The sequence below is a fragment of the Pimephales promelas genome, chromosome 16 (assembly GCF_988280905.1).
Source record: "Pimephales promelas chromosome 16, fPimPro1.hap1.1, whole genome shotgun sequence".
NCBI classification, from domain to species: Eukaryota; Metazoa; Chordata; class Actinopteri; order Cypriniformes; family Leuciscidae; genus Pimephales; species Pimephales promelas.
In genome coordinates, this window is record NC_142784.1 from 19,036,302 (window position 1) to 19,058,217 (window position 21,916).

The following is a 21,916-nucleotide window of genomic DNA, read 5'->3' on the forward strand; positions in this document are numbered from 1 at the left end:
AATTATTTGTTCCTGAATGAATCAACGTTTTGAACAAATCAGTTAAATGATAGATTCCAGTTACTTATTGCCACCTCCTGGCCTAACGATATAACCTACAGAAAGTAATTTAAAAAAATGCAATCATCGGCTATGTATGTAATCTAACATCGCTCCTGTTGCCATATGTCCATTTGAAAGATTATGTGAGTTGCCTGTGACCTCTGTTCACAGCATAGCACATCTTTTTTGAGTCCCTTGCTCCCACTTAAACTTAATGGAGAACATGTCAAGGTAGTAGGATAGGATACTAACAAATTAGGATAAAATGACTGAAAAGATGCACGTAGCTTTCTTCCCTCTTTCTTTTTTGGGATCTTGTGAATCACTCAACTCAGAGATATGTCCCGAGAGTGCTTCTACTAAAATAGCATAAAATATTATTGCCCATTTGTGACTATATGAGTCTTATCAGATTAGACAATTTGCATGCAAGTAAAATCAGGTGTAGGTGTGTCTGTGGGCACATAAGTATGTTGTAGCATTTTTGGCACTCTGTTGTCATCATTTTGGGCCACGTGGTCCACTTCAGTCAAGAGCAGAATTCAGCAAAAACAACCTTGATATTGAATAAAAATAAGGACCTACAATATTCTTACTGTAGTCTGTTGGATGTACCTGTTTTGCCAGCTTCCCATGTGATAGATGAAATGAAATATGATTACACACAAATAAGTGTTTACAAGGTGTTCACTTTGTCTTGGAGACTTGAAGGAAGAGACAGAACATGGTTTTCCAGCAGGAGAGCAGAAACTGTCCCATCTCCTTTCACACTCACACAAGCAGTCTCTCAGGCTCATGCACCAATCAACGGCGAGCGAGTTCATGGCAGCCCAGAACAACAGGTTCTAAACCTCCTCCTCATCTGATACTCAGATAGAAACTAACTCAGAGCCCCCCTGGCTACATTTCATCTCTCTCACACAAGAGCCACCATCTAATACGATATGCTGTGTCTAGTCATGTAAAATGCACAGTGAGTGCACCATAATACTATCTTCTGTCCTGCACTGCCGAGTCAACCTGAAGATCTTTGAACCTTCAATGAACTGACTGAATTAAGTTTTAAGTTCAAAAGCCAAAGTGGAGTGTTTTTATGGCTGGAGCTGAAAAGGAAGGTGAGAGCAACATTGCAACATTTTGTAATTGTAATTAAATGATTGATTATTAAACTGTTGTAGTAACTTACAGTAATATCACATTTAAATCATGATGATTTTTGGAGGAGAAAAACTGAAATTGAACTCTTCATGTGATATTGATTAGCTACATAAAATGATATATATACATTTTCTAACCCCCATATCTTGAATTTGTGATCATTCACATGCATCAATAAATACATTTCAGGGTCTTGATGTTTGTCAATAATATGAAATACTTAATCCGGAAAGGACAAAACAAATGATAATGAATGAACCCAAAAGGTTCCATGTAGAACCTTTTTCCTGGTTACAAAGAACCCAAAAGGGTTCTTATAATTCAACCCTTAAAAATGGTTCTGTATAGAACCTTTTAGGGGTTCCAAATACGTAGCGCTGATATAACCTTTTATATAACCTATATAAACCCTTTTCTTCTGTAGAAGAAATACGCATATGGGATCACCATAGGGATCACAACAAATGGGACACATGCTAGCACAGGTTCCATCAATGCATACAAGTGTTAGGCCTGGCATCAGATGCTCTGCCAAGTTCGTTGCTGAGGGGTGTTGAGGAACTCAACAGGGTTCGGCTAATGAGGAACTCTACCGGAGAAAGAATGGCCCATGTATCCAGTCCATAGGAGGGGAATGGCGCAGCAAGCCGACACTTTGAGTGGGGCTTACGGTGCTTATGGCTTACAGCTTTTATGCGAGGAGAGCACATGCTATATTTCATACTATATTGTTTATGTGAATAGGCTTTGGACAGAGGTGGGACAGGTTGGGGTGGTTGGTTGTGCTGAAGAGCTTTATTATGTATGAGTGTGTACGTTTTCGTGTTATCTTGAGGACCCCCTTTGAAAACGAGATGTTCCATCTCAAGGGGTTATCCTCTAATATATAAAGGATAACCCCTTGAGGGGGCATGGTGCGTCTTGGGATTGATATGCCAAGACGATGGATAAGTTGGATTCAGTCTCCTTGTGCACCTAAGGAACCTGACGATGAGGTCTTTCTTCCCCAAGGATCTCTAATCAACTGCATCGTTATGTGAAGCAATAGCATGCCTCGTAGAGAGTGCCAATCTGTATTGGCTTGTTTTTTTTTTCAATACTCGAAAATGACAGGCTCCCTGAGCGTGATCCCAGTCAGTACGTCCAACTATGTTGAATGTGACCAAACTGAAAGGGAAGCAATAATATAAAATGCGTTTCAATCATATTTGATTGCACATTCAACTGAACATTAGAGTATCAGCAAATGAAGCACATGTAACATCTTCTGTTATGAGACAAATGGGGAGCCCATTCCCTCCTTCTCAGTGCCTCTGTCTAAGGTGCCAATTTCATACGGAGGGTCTTGGTTTGTGACATTTACAAATCTATTCCAAAAAGGTCACCTTCTTATTAGAGCCTTTTATTAACACTGGAGAAGAATGGCACGGGAAATGTCATACATTTTATCTATAATTTTATCTATTATTCAAAGCTGCTTTTTGCTTCTGGCACTCTAACTGGAAGGGTTGTGTGGAAGTGTGGGTGTGTGTGGGTTTACTTGCAGTAGATACTTTAAGGAAAGTTCACTGATTCTGACAAAATCTTCCTTTCATGTATTTTTCATTTGGATAGACATTCTTAAAAAAAAACTCTGTGTTACCTTTTGAAAAAGGGGATATAAAATAGTGTTAGGTTGTATTATTTATAAGTAATTGTTTATAGCTGCATTGTTTATCCTTTTGATTAAAAAAATGCACAAATCTAACCTTTCATTTAAGTCAAATAATTGAAAGAAGGGGGAAAATCACATTATGAAATAAATGTTTTTTTTTCTTCTCCAAAACACGTTGGCCGCAATTATTGGCACCCTTTTATTAAATACTTTTTGCAATCTCTTTTTGCCAAGAGAACAGCTCTGAGTCTTCTCCTACAATGCCTGATGAGTTTGGAGAACACCTGACAAGAGATCAGAGACCATTCCTTTATAAAGAATCATTGAAACATCTTCTCTTCAGTTCACTCCATTTATCAGGTCTGGTAACTGGGGCGGTCATGGCATGGAAGCTTCATTTTGTGCGTAACACTTTTTTTGTGTGTGTGTGTTGATTTTGATGTTCGATTTGGATCGTTGTCCTGATGTCCTGAAACCCTCCCAAACAATATGTCTGGATGTGGGGTTTTTTTTTTTCCTTCTGACCCCAAAAACAAGACTGATATAATCTCTACAATTCTCCATGTGTGATCCCTGAAGTCTCTGGCCACTCAAACTTTCCTCCTCACCATGCATTAAGACAATATAAACACACATCCTCTTCCTGGCAGATTTGTAACATATTTAAGTGATTGGAATTATTGTCCTTATGGTCAAAATGGGGCTATTAAATTCTTTAGCTAATTTCTTACAACCACATTCTATTTTGTGATGCTCAACAATCTTTTTATGCATATTAGAACTATATTCTTTGGTTCACTTACGAGAGGTTCTCTCGTACTGCATAATATCTTACACTTTGGGAAAACCGCTTTTTTTTTTAAGCCAAAAAATTTCCTTAATTTTGAATTAATGTAAAACGCGTTGCGGCACCATGAAGACATAGGCAAGACGGCTCACGTGACTATTGGCTGTCCTGCGGCAACTGCAGCAGCCTATTGAGAGAGGACCTCCATGATCACAGATCCAATGGAGGTGTTTCGCACCCACTACGTCACGTCCTGCCAAAACAGGCATGGCCTGGGCCTATAAATACACAGACCTGGCTCTTCTCACCGCAAAATCTGCTGCACAGGCCATGGGCCGGAATATGGCTTCTCTCACCATTGCTGAGAGACACCTATGGCTGACACTATCGGAGATGCCGGACATTTACGATGTGCATGGATGTGGCTCTCGCACCCCTGAAACTTCAGGGCATGTGAGTTTTGAAGTAATTGGACGATTGGCTGTTTCTAGCTTGATCACACTCATAGCTCATAGAACACAGGACCATGTTACTCCAACATCTAAGAATCTAGGTCTCAAAGTCAATTGGCCGAAAAATATGCTGCCTACCAGTCAAAGAATATCTTTTCTTGGCACAGAACTGGATTCGCCAGAGCGCAGACTGAACATTCAGCGCATCCTGAAATTCTTCCGCTGTGGCACTATAGTCCCACTCAAAATGTTTCAGAAAATGTTGGGTTTCATTGCCTCAGCATCATCAGTACTCCAATTGGGCCTGCTTCGCATGTGCTCGCTGCAGTTATGGCTAAAAACGCGAGTACCACCGTGCGCGTGGGCCTCCACGTGTGTCTCAGCTCTGAAACTTTGGAGAGCAATCGACTGGTATCAGTCAGCTGTAAACCTGGGGACTTCTTAGAGTGTGACGGTCGTGTACAAGGATGCCTCCAACTCAGGATGGGTGGAAAAATGATAATAATAATAATACCCGGGTTCTTTCTTACTATTGTTTCTTTTGACTTAAGTTTCCTTTTGTTGTCACTCCGAGTTCCGTCGGATGACGACGAATGGGGTTTCACTTAGAAAGCCTATCAGCTTCGACTCTAACAAAATGAGCCAATGGCAAAGACATGCCATGGGTCTGCGGAATTTGCGTAGCATTTCTCCGCCTTACCTTGTGAGTATAAAAAGGAGGAGGCCGGCAATATGCAGATATGTTTTTGCTTCGGATCCAAAAAGTGGTATGATATGGTTCGGCTTTTTGGTACCATGCACAACTTTTCACAGTGGAAACGCAAAATAATTGCGTACCTTACCGCACTGTACTGTAATGTACCGCTCAGTGGAAACGAGTCACAAGAGGATTACAACAGCACAAAATAAACATAAAAAAGAATAGGAATTGCAAAGATACAGCTTAACGCATAATTAGAAGCACTTATTATCCATTTAATACTATAATAAAATCACAGATACCCCAATAGGGCATGACCAACATAAAAACTTATCAAATACACTCACCGGCCACTTTATTAGGTACACCTGTACAACTGCTCGTTAACACTTAATTTCTAAGCAGCCAATCACATGGCGGCAACTCAGTGCATTTAGGCATGTAGACATGGTCAAGACAATCTCCTGCAGTTCAAACCGAGCATCAGTATGGGGAAGAAAGGTGATTTGAGTGACTTTGAACGTGGCATGATTGTTGGTGCCAGAAGAGCTGGTCTGAGTATTTCAGAAACTGCTAATCTACTGGGATTTTCACTCACAACCATCTCTAGGGTTTACAGAGAATGGTCCGAAAAAGAAAAAACATCCAGTGAGCGGCAGTTCTGTGGGCGGAAATGCCTTGTTGATGCCAGAGGTCAGAGGAGAATGGCCAGACTGGTTCGAGCTGATAGAAGGGCAACAGTGACTCAAATAACCACCCGTTACAACCAAGGTGGGCAGAAGAGCATCTCTGAACGCACAGTACGTCGAACTTTGAGGCAGATGGGCTACAGCAGCAGAAGACCACACCGGGTGCCACTCCTTTCAGCTAAGAACAGGAAACTGAGGCTACAATTTGCACAAGCTCATCGAAATTGGACAATAGAAGATTGGAAAAACGTTGCCTGGTCTGATGAGTCTCGATTTCTGCTGCGACATTCGGATGGTAGGGTCAGAATTTGGCGTCTACAACATGAAAGCATGGATCCATCCTGCCTTGTATCAACGGTTCAGGCTGGTGGTGGTGGTGTCATGGTGTGGGGAATATTTTCTTGGCACTCTTTGGGCCCCTTGGTACCAATTGAGCATCGTTGCAACGCCACAGCCTACCTGAGTATTGTTGCTGACCATGTCCATCCCTTTATGACCACAATGTACCCAACTTCTGATGGCTACTTTCAGCAGGATAATGCGCCATGTCATAAAGCTGGAATCATCTCAGACTGGTTTCTTGAACATGACAATGAGTTCGCTGTACTCAAATGGCCTCCACAGTCACCAGATCTCAATCCAATAGAGCATCTTTGGGATGTGGTGGAACGGGAGATTCGCATCATGGATGTGCAGCCGACAAATCTGCGGCAACTGTGTGATGCCATCATGTCAATATGGACCAAACTCCCTGAGGAATGCTTCCAGCACCTTGTTGAATCTATGCCACGAAGAATTAAGGCAGTTCTGAAGGCAAAAGGGGGTCCAACCCGTTACTAGCATGGGGTACCTAATAAAGTGGCCGGTGAGTGTATATCTTAGTAATGTCTTTAATAATGCCCCCAACCCCCCTCATGGAATTGCTCTGAGGTCATAAACATGTTGCAGGGGCAATCTACTCCTGAATTTTTGGAGCCAGGCTGGTGAATCCTTTGGGTGTTAGAATGCATGATTCATCCTGGCGCAGCCCAGATACGCTACATATAAAACAAAAAGATTTGTCTGTTTGGTCTATAATGAGTCTGGTCTATGAAAGTGCTTTATGACATGATTTTTTTTTTTAATTCAAAGAACAATTAAAGCACAATGGATCTTCTGTTCAAGACTTGAGAAGTGTTGACACATCTGGTAATGTCCCTAATTGTGTACTGTCGCTGTCAATGGGTGTTGGGGTATGTGTTGGGAGGGTGTTAGCTGTCTTAAGCAAAGCTATCCACCACTGTGTCTCAACATGCAGCTTTCCCATTAACATTTCATCTGCATGCATTAAGCAATCAGTTACAGGTCCCCTGCCATGACTGTCAGCCTCATTACGTCGAAATCTTTCCAAGGAGTTCTTCATCCCTGCTCCCAAGAGAACCCACGACATCGGAGCAGTAATAATGATTAAACTGCCATCAAATGCCTGGCGGGACTCAAGCCCTATACCAGTAAAGCTCACAGAGTATTCAGCACTGAGCACTTCTTTTTTAGCTGTACTCATGGAGTAGAGAGAGGGGGGGGGGGGGGGGGTAATTTATGTTTCTGTAATAAATGGGTATTTCATGGTTCAAGGGAGGGCTGCTAATGCAGGGACGGGGTCTACTTGAAGAGTGACATTATTTTAATTGAAGAAAAATCCACTCCAGGATGCATTCTAGTGTGTGCTGTCAGACAGAAAACGATACAAACAAGGATGGGAGCAAAGAGGTGCTCGAGTTCAGTAGTAAATGTTTTATGCAGAAGAACTGTTCTTTTTGCAAGAAATATCTAGCTGCTGAGTTTGGAAGGATAATCCTGACAAGAATGATTGTATTTTCTGCTGAAAACAAATACTCCATGAATACTCCTTTCAGGTCATTGTCAAAGAATGACTGACATGTTTGACTTCAGTTAAACATCTGAGCTCAGAGTTGCTCACATAAGATCTCAAAGAATAATCTGACGTCATTACTAATCATGATCCCCCCTCCCCCTGCCCCTTTATTTCACAAATTAAAGGGGTGGTTGATTGCGATTTCACTTCATAATGTTGTAGTAATGTTGCTGTTGGTGCATGAACAGTATCTGAACGTACTGTAAGTAGAGATAACGTCTTTTAAAAATTAGGAAGTTTAATGCCTACAAAAACGACTCAGATGGGACTACAACGAGATACCCAGGTTTTAATACGTAACTAACCCAAACATTTAAATCAACCCTCCCTCCGGAATATGCAAAAAAGGGGGCATGGCCTTATTTCTGTGGCTTTGTCTAAGAGGAAGAGTTAAAGTGGAGAGCTGTCATGCCGTCAAAAGTGTGTTGTTTTCCAGTGTTGTAGTACTCGAGACTCGGACTCGGTCTCGAGACCATATTTTAATGGTCTTGGTCTTGTCATGGACTCGTGTGCATTTGGACTCGGAATTGACTCGTACTCGAAAAAAAATTTTTTTAGGACTCGGACTTATTCCCGAGTCCACTCGAGTTCAATTCAAAATATTTTTCATGATTATTAATGTATGTTAATAAAATATTTCTTTAAATTGATTGACACGCCCAGTGATTGGTGATTTTCAAGTGCACAACTGTGCATGACAAATTGTAATAAAATTACTTTTAACACCACCTACTATGTGGCCTTTTTACCCTAAACTGATCATATTTTTTAAACTCTAAGTAAATTCAGTAAAATAAAAAAAGGATTTCTCTAAGTAAATAAAAGTAAATTAGGTAATCAACCCTCACTGGTCTCGGTCTCGACTCGGACTCGACCATCTCTGGTCTTGGACTCGACTTGGACTCGACTCTCTATGGACTCGGTCTTGACTCGGACTCGACTCTCTCTGGTCTCGGTCTCGACTCGGACTCGAGTGAGGTGGTCTCGACTACAACACTGTTGTTTTCACCCAGCTGTCACCTGTCAGGTATTTTGTGTTCGGGCTTCGCACGGAAGCTGTAGTTCATCAACAATGGCTAAAATTTATGTTTGATTATGTTACAATCGTAATTTAGCTCCCTGTTTCAGAAGACAGCATCCAAAATCTCCACGAATTCAATGCCGGATTCAACAAGAAACTGTTATTAAAACATGAAGCAGTTCCAACTTTAAAACCAGAGGCAGCAGTTGTTGGGCTACAACCTGTAAGTAAGACATTCAGAAGTACTGTTTTAGTTTTATCAAGGACAGCGCTGGCTTTAGAAGCCATATTTCATATTGCAGATGAGCAAACACTCTAAAAAATACGTCTTCCAGATGTAAACACACACATCAAATAGAAATCTCTGAGATGACAGTGTACTTTCAGGGATTAGCCAGTTAGTTCGATGCGATTTTGTGTGTATAAGACAATCGTGTATAAAGTTAAAAAAAAAATATATATGTAATCGCAACAGCAAACTTCAGCTGCTATTATCGGTGTACGTTCTGTTGGCATTTTAACACAGTTTCCAGATGTACATCTAAAGAAAACGATACACTGAGTAAACTAAGTTTTGTGAATATATAAACGGTTGTACATTATATCGATAAAACAACTTTATAGAACGGTATCACTCAGTTATTTATTTAGTTATATTAAATGTTTATCAGGAGAAACCATATCTCAAAAGCTAACAAGCAGCAGTAGCATTTTCAAGTAACAGCGTACTGAAATTCTTATAATAGTAGAAAAGAATAATAACATTTTGTCATTTCATCATGTTAGAGATATAAAATGATTTGTTTTATGTGCTCACCAGTAGTCATGACTCGTGAAGCTCTGCCAAGTCCAAGTTAGTCGCGGACGCGGATTTCGGCATCTTGAAAATGCCACACTTATTGACCCACGTTTTAGTTCTTCTTTTGTCCCAATGTCTGCTTGCCAAGGTTCAAAATGTTTCAAAAAAACAACAACAGTGTGCTGCTAGACGTTACGTACTACGCAGTCGTCCACGTCTGTCACCATGGTGACCATGGCAGTACAAGCGGACAATTTACAAATTCTTGGAAACATTTAGGATAATGGAAGTACACAATTGAAATATAAAACCATTTGCAAGTGGTTTTTGGATATTTTGCATCTTTAAAGTGTAACTTTGTATTATTACAAATCAGTGTCGGTAGTATGTGTAAATTAACAGATGAAGGTTTACTCATTCTCTGTGTTACCTTCCGTTTGGCCTAAAACACTGTTCGTGGTCATTGAGTCGATCCTAACGCACTGGATTCTTCACGGTAAATGACACTAAATGTTTACTCTTTAAATTATTGGATCCAGGGACGATACAGGTCAACACTAAAAGTTTTTCCTAATAAAACAAGGTGGGTTTTGACAAGTTTTATTGAAAGTCCATTTTGCCAGCGGTGAAGTACCTCTTTAATATAAATGTAAAATAGTGTATATTTGACCTCTTGTGTTATACAAAGAGCCAAGAGATAGAAAGAGATATGGAGAAAAGAACATAACATTGTCATCTTCCAATCCATGGCAGCATTATCATTAATTTATCCAGCACAGCAAAAATACTGGAATTGTTTTCCACCTTTGGACATCAGCTGGCTGGAGTGATTGTTTGTGTAAGGTTTTGAGTAACCCCTTGTTATGAATGCCTCTAGACTCTCATTGGAGAGGTCCAGATCCAGGCACCTGTCAAAGCATGACTCACAAGATCCAGCTGTTTGGAGGAAGAGGCCTGTCAAAAAAACAAGACGAAACTGCATTAAAAACACACCATAAATTGTGTTGTTGACAACATAATTGCACATACACAGCTATGACTTTAATCTTGAGCTCAATTTAAAAATAAATAATTTAAAAATAAATTTCCAGGCCAATATTATGACAGTTGACACAAACTCAACAAATGGCATTTTGAAGCTGGGCTGTTTGTTTTTCTTACAAACGCAGGATGGTGGGTGTGACCAAAAAAACTGTTTGCAAACAGTGTTATTTATTTATTTATTATTATTATTAGGATAGTATTTACATTATTTTTTATTTTTAGAATTTAAGTTTTAGTTAATTAAGTTTGTTTTTTTAAATATATATTTTTTTAATATTTTATTTCATCTTTATTTAAACTAACAAAAACAGTTTTAACAATACTGTTTGTCATTCTTTTTAGAAATTTAGATATGGATCTATTTGGTTTTTCTTGTGATTAATCAGAATGACTAAAACTTGGGCAATTTAATCCAAAACAGAAACAGGTAAATAAAAAATAAGGAAAAAATCTTAATCTTATTTGCCTGTTCTTTTGAGAACAAAATGTTTTGACCTTGGTATTTTCAAACGGGCATGACATTTTTAAGAATAAAGTACAGCCCACTGACAACACTGAGAATAATCTTGTTTTGATGGTTCAGATCTGCTCAAATGAAGACCACACAACACTGGAAATGAAAAAAAGAGATGCATACTTGCTAACAAGTCAATCTGTATGAACAGTGGACAGGAAGCCTCTCTGGGCTCTCAGAGGAGAGTGGAACGAGTGGTGTTAGCATTCATTAGTCACAGTTTCAGCAGTAATCACACTAGGATTCTGTCAATTACGCTCATCGTCCAGACCTGGTGTCATCGGCCCATCACACAGGCTATTTTCAGCTCTGGGGGTTCACAGTAAGGGAGGACATGTCTCTGTCTGTATTCCAGGAGAAAATATTTCAGTGCCACAGCATAGGTAGCCAATGTCATATTTATAACCAGGGCTTGACATTAACTTTTTTGCTCACCAGCCACTGTGGCTAATGGTTTTACAAAATTACTAGCCACTCAGCCTTTTCACTGGCCACAATTTTGGCATCAATACCATGGGGTAAAAACTACCATATAGATAGTTTTAATATTATCTCCTAATTTGGCAGCAGGTTTTTTAGGCTGAAGGTATTTTAGACCTGACCTTCTTTCTCAACTGTTTAGGCTCACTTAAAACATAACTGACTGTGTTTACATGAAAACTCACAAAACCAGCATTTGACTGTGCTAACAGCAGACAATGGCTATTATAATACTAGGGGCTAATCATCTGTCATCTGTCTATAAAATTCAGAGCTTTTCTGACATCAGTTGAATAATAAAAAATAGAAAGGATGTCCACGTTGATGATACAGGCCATAGAAACGTGGCCATGATTTGTGACAACTCCCACTTTTGATCTGGAGCTGTCAGTCTCAGGCACACCGCTCTCATATTCTATATCTGCTGATGTGTGTTTGATGTTTGTGCGTAAAAGAGTGGGTGTGCTCCTCCATCTTTATTGTAGCGGAAAACATAGCTCTTTGTACATCAAAAGCCCTGTTCCACTGTTAGCCCACACTCCGCTGACACCGAAGAGCACACAGGAGGAGATGAGAGGAAGAGGAGGAGGAGAGGGGGAAAAACAGGGCCGTCAGAACGGATGCGAGGAGCGAGACTGGAGAAGCACCTGAGGGAGGGTACATGGTGAGCACATCATTAGAACAATTTACAGTCAGTGCCTGATTTCAAAAGCCGCGCTAAAGCCGGATATACACTTCACTGCCACATGAACTACACTGTAAAAAAATATTGATGGTTTAACTTAAAAAAGTAAGTAACAACATTGCCTTAAAATTTTAAGTTCATTGAACTGGAAAAAGTGAGTTAATACAATGAAGGAGATTAATTTAACCATCAGAAACTCAAAATAATAAGTTATCTCAACTAAATAAATTATTATAAAGTTGATTTGAGAAAAGAAAATATGTTGTGATAACAAATCTTGAAAATATTTTTTACAGTGGGAAGAGAAATCACAAAAGAAGTAAATATATAAATAAAATCATATAAATAGAATTTTCGCAAGTCAAAATGTCAATAAAATACAATATCAAATACATGCCCGAGGGTATCCCAGACCATGAGCTCATAGGTGAGCATCGCACTGCATCTGACCTTGCCTTCCGGGCACGAGTGTTATGGCATGCGCGATGAGGACACAACACCTCATACCCGAGAGGAGCCTGGAGTTGGGTGGAATGGGCCTATAGAGTGCCAGCAAAGGAGACTGAGGCCCACACTAAATTCTAGTCACTTTTTTCAGAAAACAAGATTTAATATATCTTAAAAGGAAAATGGGTTCTTTTTTATGTATTTTATTATTTAAAATCAATATTTTTATTCATAAATACGTCCTAAATGGTGTACAAATACCTCTGCCAATTATTTGACTTATCCACATAAACAAAGAATTTATTATCTTTACGTACATGGGATGGGTAGGTCCACGGAGGCTTCCATGTAGTTCCGCCCTTAAACTACAAAAGCAGAGAGGGACAAAAAGTACTAGGCCAACAGTACTAGTGAGAGGTGCTTGTCACTGCCCCGGCAAGTTTAAAAGGCTGCATTGCAAATCCTCGTTGCCAGAAAAGTCCAAAATAGATTGTAAAAGAAAACGTGACCGGAGATTACAAAAAGCACGAGTTAATGTCAGGATAGATTTTTCCAGGTGGATAGAGCTAATGCAGGAGAAAGATTTCAAAAGAGATGCTGAAGTCAATGTTACAGTCTTAATTATAAGCTTTTTTTTCATTGTTTGGTTGTGTACTCTGGGGACACCAGATACTTGTATTACATCTTAAAGGGACATAATATGGTCAGCTTTAAAATATGAAACCTCATACTTTATACTTTATACTACTCAACACCACAATATGTTTAAAAACATCTAGTCATGCATTTGCCATCTCAGCCCGTTCTCATCCTTTAGCGTTACATAGAATGCTTTATGACAAAACGGCGCTATACTACGCACATGGCACCCTTTATTGTTAATATTCACGCGAACACAAGGCATCATAAATCCTTTAGCGTAATATGAGACTACCCTACCCTACCCAACACCTAAACCTAGCCATCACAGCGCGTGTTATATTAACGATAACGAGTGCCATGTGCGTAGTATAGCGCCGTTTTGTCATATAGCGTTCTATATGATGCTAAAGGATGAGAATGCGTTGGCCATCTCTCTCTTCCATGATCTGTCATGCAAGGTGCCAGATCAATATAAGACAGACTCCCTGCTCATCTTTCCCGTCACACATCAGTCAAAGCGCTTGTGTAAATAACCACCAACCAAAAGCTATTAAAACATGACACTTTCAAAGCCACGGGCTGGGAATTTCAGTTATGATGGGGTCCTGACACTTAAAGAGAGAAGGAGATTTGACTCTGGGCTTTGTCCCACCTAATCCCAGATTAATTGCTCTCCAAGGCAGTGAGAGGTTTGGATGAATACATCTATCATATCTGTGGCAGCTTGGTTCCGTCTCCCTCATGTGTGGATTTTTATTTTTTTTTCCTTATGGAATACATCACAGGGATTCATTGAAACAGCTTTTCTTAAAGAAATCATGCCCATTGAGACTGAATAATTTCTGAAAAGGTTTGAGTCTGTTGTTTTAGCTGTGCTCTTTCTTTGCCTCTCATGGCTATTGTGATTGGAAGGTGTTGAATAGAGATAGGGGTTCACTGACTGACAGAAGTAGGCTCCTGAAGACTGGCCATAAATGCATGGCGAGCCCAAGTGGAATTGAATGTTGCCACACTCTCTTTCAGTCATACATCTCACTGCTCCATCAGAAGAAGTCTATTTCTCTCAATTCATAACAAACATTTCACTGGTCTACACTGTATAAAAGAGAGTTCTTCTTCTTCTTCTTTAAAAAAGTGTGAATTATCTTGCATCTCAACGAAAAAATTGTCCTTGAGTGTAAGTGAGAATGTAATCCAAATATCAAACTGAGAATCTATAGATGTGATTCTGTGTTTGGAGTTTTTTTTTTACCAAAGGAAATTTATTTATTTACAATTTATTTACTCTTATGTTGCTCAAAAGCCCCATTCACAAGCAGCGACAAATCAAGCAGCATTCATCAACAAGCAGCGACAAAGCTACATGATCACATTCATTTCAATGGAGAGCTGGCGATTTTCAGTGGAAAAATCACACTACACACTACTACTCGTGTGCATTATATCTTTTGCATATTTTTGTATCTTTATATGTCAATAAATGAATATAATAGATCTAGTAAAGGAAAATGTCTCAGTTACATATGGTAACCCTCGTTCCCTGAGGGAGGAACAGAGACGTAGGTCATGAATGACCAATAGAATTCTCACTAGAGAGGCCAATCTACTTCGAGTGAAACTAAAATAAGCCAATACACATTGGCATGCAATCATTTGCATCAGCTGTGCAGCCTCGCAGCAGCTGTTGCGATTGCACACTAGTTTTTTTGCTGAGGTGCCAAGCCTGAAAAAGCTGGCAAATTTGGCGACGGGATCTACATCTCCGTTCCCTCCCACAGGGAACGAGGGTTACCATATGCAACAGAGACGTTCCCTATCGGTCAGTCACCACAACGTAGGTCATGACTGACGAATAGGAATCCCTACCAAAGCGCCACAGCCGCTGCACCCCATCCATCGCCCCATGCAAGCCTCTACACCTTCTTGCCTGGAAGGACGATAGGAGGAGGCTTACACAGAGTGAGTCTGACACTGTTGTTCTGTGATAACCCATACAGTGAGATTTTAGATAGCACTGGGAAAGCGTGCCCTTTCTATTTAGGAAGGAGAACCCTGCGGAAGACACTTATATATGGGGACTACAAATATACAAATATATATGGACTAACCCGAAGGTTGTACTGCATATGAATAATAGGAGACTTAGCCTAAGGGAAAGACACAGACTTCTGATAGGAGCAGTTGTGGAAAACATACACATATGGGATCCATGTAGGGTCACACATATGGAACCCAGCCCAGATCAGGTTCTCAAGGATTCAGCGGATAAAGGCCTAGCGTTGGACGCTCCACCATGTCCGGGCCGAGGGGTGGAGGACTCAGTTGGTTTTACTCTGGAGTAAAAGGTTGCACAGAAGGGTGCAGCAAGCCGACAGAGCCAAACCGACAGAGCCAGGCATATATATGGCTTGGTGAGACCAAGAGGATGCTGAAGGTATCAAGGATCGGACATAGGATGTACAGAGATACATCTTAACGCATAATCAAAAGCACCTATAGTTAATTTAATACTACAATAAAATCATAGATACCTCATGACATGTGTAAGCAGGCAAACAAAAACATCAAATATATCATAGTAATGTCTTTATATGAGGAAGTTAATGAAAAATCCATGTATGTGTGTGTGTGTGTGTGTCTTAGGGGAGCTTCGGCCACCTGGAATTCCTTTCATGCCGGAGAGGGGGTGTTGAGTGATACAAATCTGTTTGAGGCTAACACGTTCGAGTTTATGGCTGTTTGTTTTCTCTCACGTATGCCACAAAAGTGTCAATGGGAGCAATTAGGCGCCGGCTCTCTGGTGCCCTACTTGTGAGTTACCGAACAAAGTCAGGGGTTAGAACGGTTTCCAAATGTTGGAATGCATGAGTCACTCTGACCCAGTCCAGATATGCTACAGAGAAATAGTAGTAATAGTAATATAATAGAAAAATAGAATAGAGACACTGACAAAGTGATTGTCTTTATGAGTGAGTTAATCATTCATTCAGCCGATTCTTTCAAAGGAAATAAATTATTGATTATCTTTATGAATCTCATTGAATCTGCCATTGAAAATATTTTACTGATTAATAGAATTTAGTATAAAAAAAGTCAAAACCATGAGGCCAAACATGGTATAGTAGCGGTATGCTTCTTTTAACCTGGCATAAAATAAATAAGAAGAAGAAGAAATTAAGAAAATAAAAATGTATATTGCCTGTAATTGTGCCTACCCTTACTAATACAGAATATGCACAGGCCTTCAAGAAAATTACATACTACAACTTTGGTGGCTAAAGTTGTTGCTTGACGAGAACATGAAAATGAAGCTGCGCCAGTAATCATGTTTCACTCTCCTTTCAGTTCAGCACTGGAACTGAGGGAAATGGCAGAACTAAATGGATTTGCAAAGCCCTTGATATTCAGAAGGCCATGCTAATGTTTGGCTTGGATTTGCACATGGACAATGTCCCTTTTATTCAGATGTGAACCAATAGAAGAGGCTAAAGAAAGCACAATACATGTGCAAAAGGGATGGAAGTGTCTGACTGTCACAGACAGATCCATTTGATGATTAAATATAAAAAATATAAATAATACTCACCGTATAAACCTTTTTAAGTCTGTCATGTTCTGACAAAAGCGACAAACAAGAAGATTAATACAGTTGTTAGCTTCTTTGTCTCCAGTATAACTTGCGATTATCCAAATTGCCTCTTTTGATAAAATATGAAAAATCATGTAATCTTTCAGTGGTCACTTTTGGGGGTAAGCATACATCTTAATTCATATTAATCCATTAATCCACAAGTTGGTCTATTTCACAAGGAGCACACAAAACCAAAACACCTATTCCCTAAGTATTGTACCATACAGTATAATACCAGTGAACAGTTATTTCCTTACACAGTGAAACAGCGATGATGTGCTGAACCAAGAGGTTGACATGGGCGTCATGGATAGGAAGAGATTTATGGCAATGCTTATCTTAACTTAATAAAAATGTAAATGATATCACAAACAGGCCTCCAAATGCTAATATGCTTATTGTTTGGTGTGAAACTGACTTTTATATTTGAGGCAGGGATCATTTGTCTTAAGAATTATCAAGAAAAATTTAATTAACAGCAATGTATGCTTTGGTGCTCTAACCCATTTTGGTTAGAGAATAAATATCTAGGCTCTCTCCAATTATCCTTGCAAACATAATAAAATAATTCCGGTCTGGTTATTACATCTGCTATATATCTGCTCATGTGTAATTTACATGCATTTAGTCTATGCAAATGGCAGCGTAATGACTTCAGAGTCATTGTATGCCACAATGTTCGCTTTACAAACCTATTTAGCAATCAAGGGGTCACAATGCACTTTACATATCTGGTGTTAGAAAAAGTCTACTCAACATTGTTTGGCAACCTTTTCCACCTTCCATGCATTAGACTGAATTCATCAGCGTCACAATCAATTTGCATACAATTTATCTTCCCACACCCAGTCAAGCACTGTCGCAGCACGAAGGACGCACAAGCACAGAAACCTATGCAGCGCTTTCATTCTCATTTCAGGGGACTTCAATTCAAGACCTCTGAATTGCTCTGCATATGTGCTGGGAGACAAAAGAGGCTGCCAATGAAAACCATAGTCATCTGGCCAGTCATCGTATCTCATTTTCTAAATGTTGGTGAGGGAGTCTGGTTTTCAGAAAATGCTAAATGTTTGTTAAATGCTGCTGTCTTCAGATCTGCAGTAAACGAGCCCTCATCCATTTTGTGTTTTGCATCTGAATACAGTCATTAAATTACACCAACAGTTGTTTTCCTTTTCCGACTTTTTCTTGGCCAGCATTTATTTATTTATATAAGTGTAAATGCATGTGCTGCATGTGAGAGTTACGCAGACACATTTGTGATTTCCATAATCTTAATTTCAACATCAGATTTATGTATTTTCTTGCCTCTCTCAGCCACTGTTTATTTATTCATTAATTATTAATTTTGCATCTGTGCTGATTTATGTGTGTGTGTGTGTGTGTGTGTGTGTGTGTGTGTGTGTTTGTGCACACGTGTGGGGCTACACAGCAGTGTTTCTTTGAGATGATAAATATGTTGGTACTTTCTTCAGAAGCATACAGTGACTTACACTCTCAAACAACTGACCATAAATCTGACGAGAAGGCTTATTGTACTATCAACACTTATGCTAACAATAATGGATAGTTTTTTTTTTATCATAAACTTTATCTGATATGAAATGATTTGATAATCATAATGAAAAGGAAAGAATTGAATCTGCTGAGTGATTTCTTCTCATTATATAGTGTATCAGTGCATCACATTTCAAGCCTCATTAACTGTGAAAGAATAGAAAAAACTGTTAGACAAGGTTATAATGAAATGTTCCAGATTGGGGACTAACTTTCCTCTTCAATGTCTATGGTGGTTATTATGGGCTGATGTCTAAATCAGAAAAGATACAAGATATAAAGAATGAAGTATGGATCATATGGGAGAATACGCTGCATGTTATTTCATATACTGAATTTTCTCAAGCCATACGGAAATAGTATCGTCTCGGTTATGTATGGTATACCTCGTTCTCAGAGGAGGGAATGAGACGTGATTCAGAAGTGATTCTGACAAATAGGGATCGCTTGTGAGAGCCTATCTACTTTGAGTGAAATGAGTCAATGCACATTGGCATGCTTTAATTGCACCAGCTGCTGTGCATCACGGCGAAAGCATATAACAAGCAGCAGGCGCATCTTTGTTTTTTCCACTGAGGAGCTGGACCTGCGACTTGTCTGTACAGCAGAAGCCCAGCAACTTTGGCAAGGGGACTCACGCCTCCGTTCTCTCCTCGGGGAACGAGGGTTACTATACATAACCAAGACGTTCCCCTTCGTCAGATCACTACAACATGAGTCAGAAGTGATTCTGACGAATGGGGATATCTACCAAAACACCATGACTGCTGGCCCTTCCAGCACTCTGCTTGAGCCTCCTGGCCTGACCGAGTGTTGGGCAGAAGTAGGAGCTCCAAGCAGAGAAGTTTAGTTAGTGCTGTTCCGCAAGACCCACTCCGTGTGACTTATTGGATAATGCTGGGAAAGCTTGCCCTTGGGGAAGGGAACGCTGCGGAAGCCACATCCTACCCCGGAGGGAGGCACTGTGATGGATTCACAAATGGAGCCAAGCAGGGTAGTACAACATATGGCAGTCTCTGGGGTGGTTCCAGTTTAATTATGAGGGGAAAAAACACCAGCAGAGATGACAGAGCGGGCTCTGTTGAGGGAAAGACAGGCTCGTCCGGAGGAATAAATATATGGGGTCGCCACAGGGAACGCTAAATATGGACACCCAGTCTAACACAAGTTCCAGAAGCATTCAAGAGTAGGCCTGGCGTGGCGGAGGGGTGATGGAGGAACTCACAGAGTTAGCTATTTCTGAGGAACACGACTGGAGCAAAAAGACGCATGTTTCCGGGCCATGGAGGCAAGAGAAGTGTTGCAAGCCGACACAAAGAACGGGTCCCTCGCACTACTGGCCACTGGAGCAAGTATACAGGAAGATATCGGCTCTACACAGAGGCTATAGAATCTAGCGAATGTGTTAGGTGTCGCCCAGCCGGCAGCTCTAAATATATCTGTCAGTGCGGATCCTTGAGCCTGCACCCAGGAGGAAGCAACACTTCTAGCTGAGTGTGCTCGCAACCCGAACGGGCAAGACACGTCTTTGGGCTTTGTAAGCCAAGGCGATGGCATCTACAATCTACTATCCAGTGGGCCATCCTCTGCTCTGAGACAGCCTCTCCCTTCTGCTGGCCTCCGTAACAGACGAAGAGCTGATCTGATCTGCTGTCCTGAAGCTTTGCATTCTGTCCATGTAAAACCGCAAGGAGCGGGCAGGGCAGAGAAAAGCCAAGGCTGGGTCTGCCTCCTCCGAAGGCAGCGATTGCAGGTTCACTACCTGGTCCCTAAAGGGAGTAGTAGGAACCGTGGGCACATATCCAAGCCGGTCTTAAGACAGCATGAGAGTTAGCCGGCCCAAATTCTAGGCACGATTCGTCGACCGAAAAAGCTTGCAGGTCCCCTACCCTCTTGATGGAAGCCAGAGCAGTCAGGGGAACAGTCTGTAAAGACAGGATCTGTCTGTGCGAGAAGGCTCACTGGGGGAAATGCATACTTGCACAGGCCTCAGGGCAAGCTGTGTGTCAGCGCATCCATGCCCAGGGGTTCCGTTGGACAGGGAGTAAAACAACTGGCAATGGATCGAGTCCGGACAGGCAAACAGATTTATCTGTGGCAAACAGAACAATCAAATCCAGGCGCGTCATGCAAGTCAAAATTCGGGTGCACAATCTGAGACGTTGCAATTGTTTTCTGACGGGTAATATGGATCATGTTAGGAGGGGTCAGGGGGTTTCTCCCCCTGATTTATTTTTTTTTAATTCTGGCTGCTAAACATACCATTTCAATGCAGTTTGGGAGGGACAGAAATACCTTAATGGAGCTAGCAGCAACACTCCTCTATCTGAGGACTAAGTTAAAGTATCTATTTTTGTAAGTTTATATACGTAAAAGACAGGTTGATGAAAGAACTGTAAGCTCAAATTCAAAAGCCTTTGAAGTCTACTTCATTAAAGCATGTTTACACACACACTTACTGTACACTTAGGCCTACTACACATGATTTTAAAAACAGTACAATTGTAGTTTTTGGGCAGTATTTTAATGATCTGAAACGCAAGTGTCAAAGCGCAAAGCGCAAGTAACTTTGTGGGCGGGTTGCCCGGCGCTGTTGCTATTTTCCCGGCGGGATAAATGCCTCTTGCGCCTGGCGCAAATCTAAAAGAGGTTGGTCTGAAGTAGCTTCATTATTCATAGGTGTGGTTTGGGCGTAACGTGAAATAAACCAATCAGAGCGCCATCCAACATACCCTTTAAGAACAGGTGCGCATGTTGCATGACGGATTGTTATTATAACGGCGGGTTTACCAGGTGCGCGCCAGGAGCGTTCACAGCCGATGAGACCGACGTTCTTGTCAGGGCAGTTAAAAGACAGAGAAGTGATGTTGTATGGGGATGGGAGAAACCCTCGCACATCGGCGTTGGTTAAACATTATATACGTATGTTTCTTGCCACTATTGGGCAAACAGGTCTGATCCTTTAGTACTACAATTAGCCTTAAAATATGGGTAATAAGGTTTTTTCATCTTCATGTAAAGCATGTTCCCTCATGTTTTAATATTTTTCCTTGTTATAATGTATGATTTGCAAAAATAAAAACTGCTGCATCTGTGTTGATGAGAGAATCAAAGTGTATGCGCGCTGTGCACCCGCTACATTATGGCCAAGCATGCGCGCTTAAAATAGCATTATGAACAACGCGCAACGCGCCACTGACTTTAGACCAAGTTTTTTCTGGTCAGTGGCGCAATTGTTTTCTGGGAGTGTAAAATAGCACCAGGGAATGTTAGCGCCGAAACACACCTCCTTTTTGCGCCGATCCGCCCAGGGCGGATCATTTCCTAGTTTACTGACGAGCGTCTGTGGAGGGAAAAGCCTGCTTTGTGCAGGTGCAAAATAGGAATGATACATTACGTTTGTGTATAAAGTCATTTGCGCCGGATGCAAGATAGAGCCCAATATGTTATAATTTTAAATTGGTATGTGACCTAAGAACAATTTTACATTAAAGGTACATAAAGGTGCTAAGGTCTGACTTTGTGGTGCTCTGAAATTAAGTAATTTTAATTTTAAAATGTGATGAGGGACTTTGAAAGAAGTTTGAAAGAAATTTCAGAGCTGAATAAGGGTAACACTACCCCACTTATTTGAAAATGGTTAATATTTGACAGAAATGTAAAAAAAAAATCAAATATGTAGCATTACTTTAGTAAAAT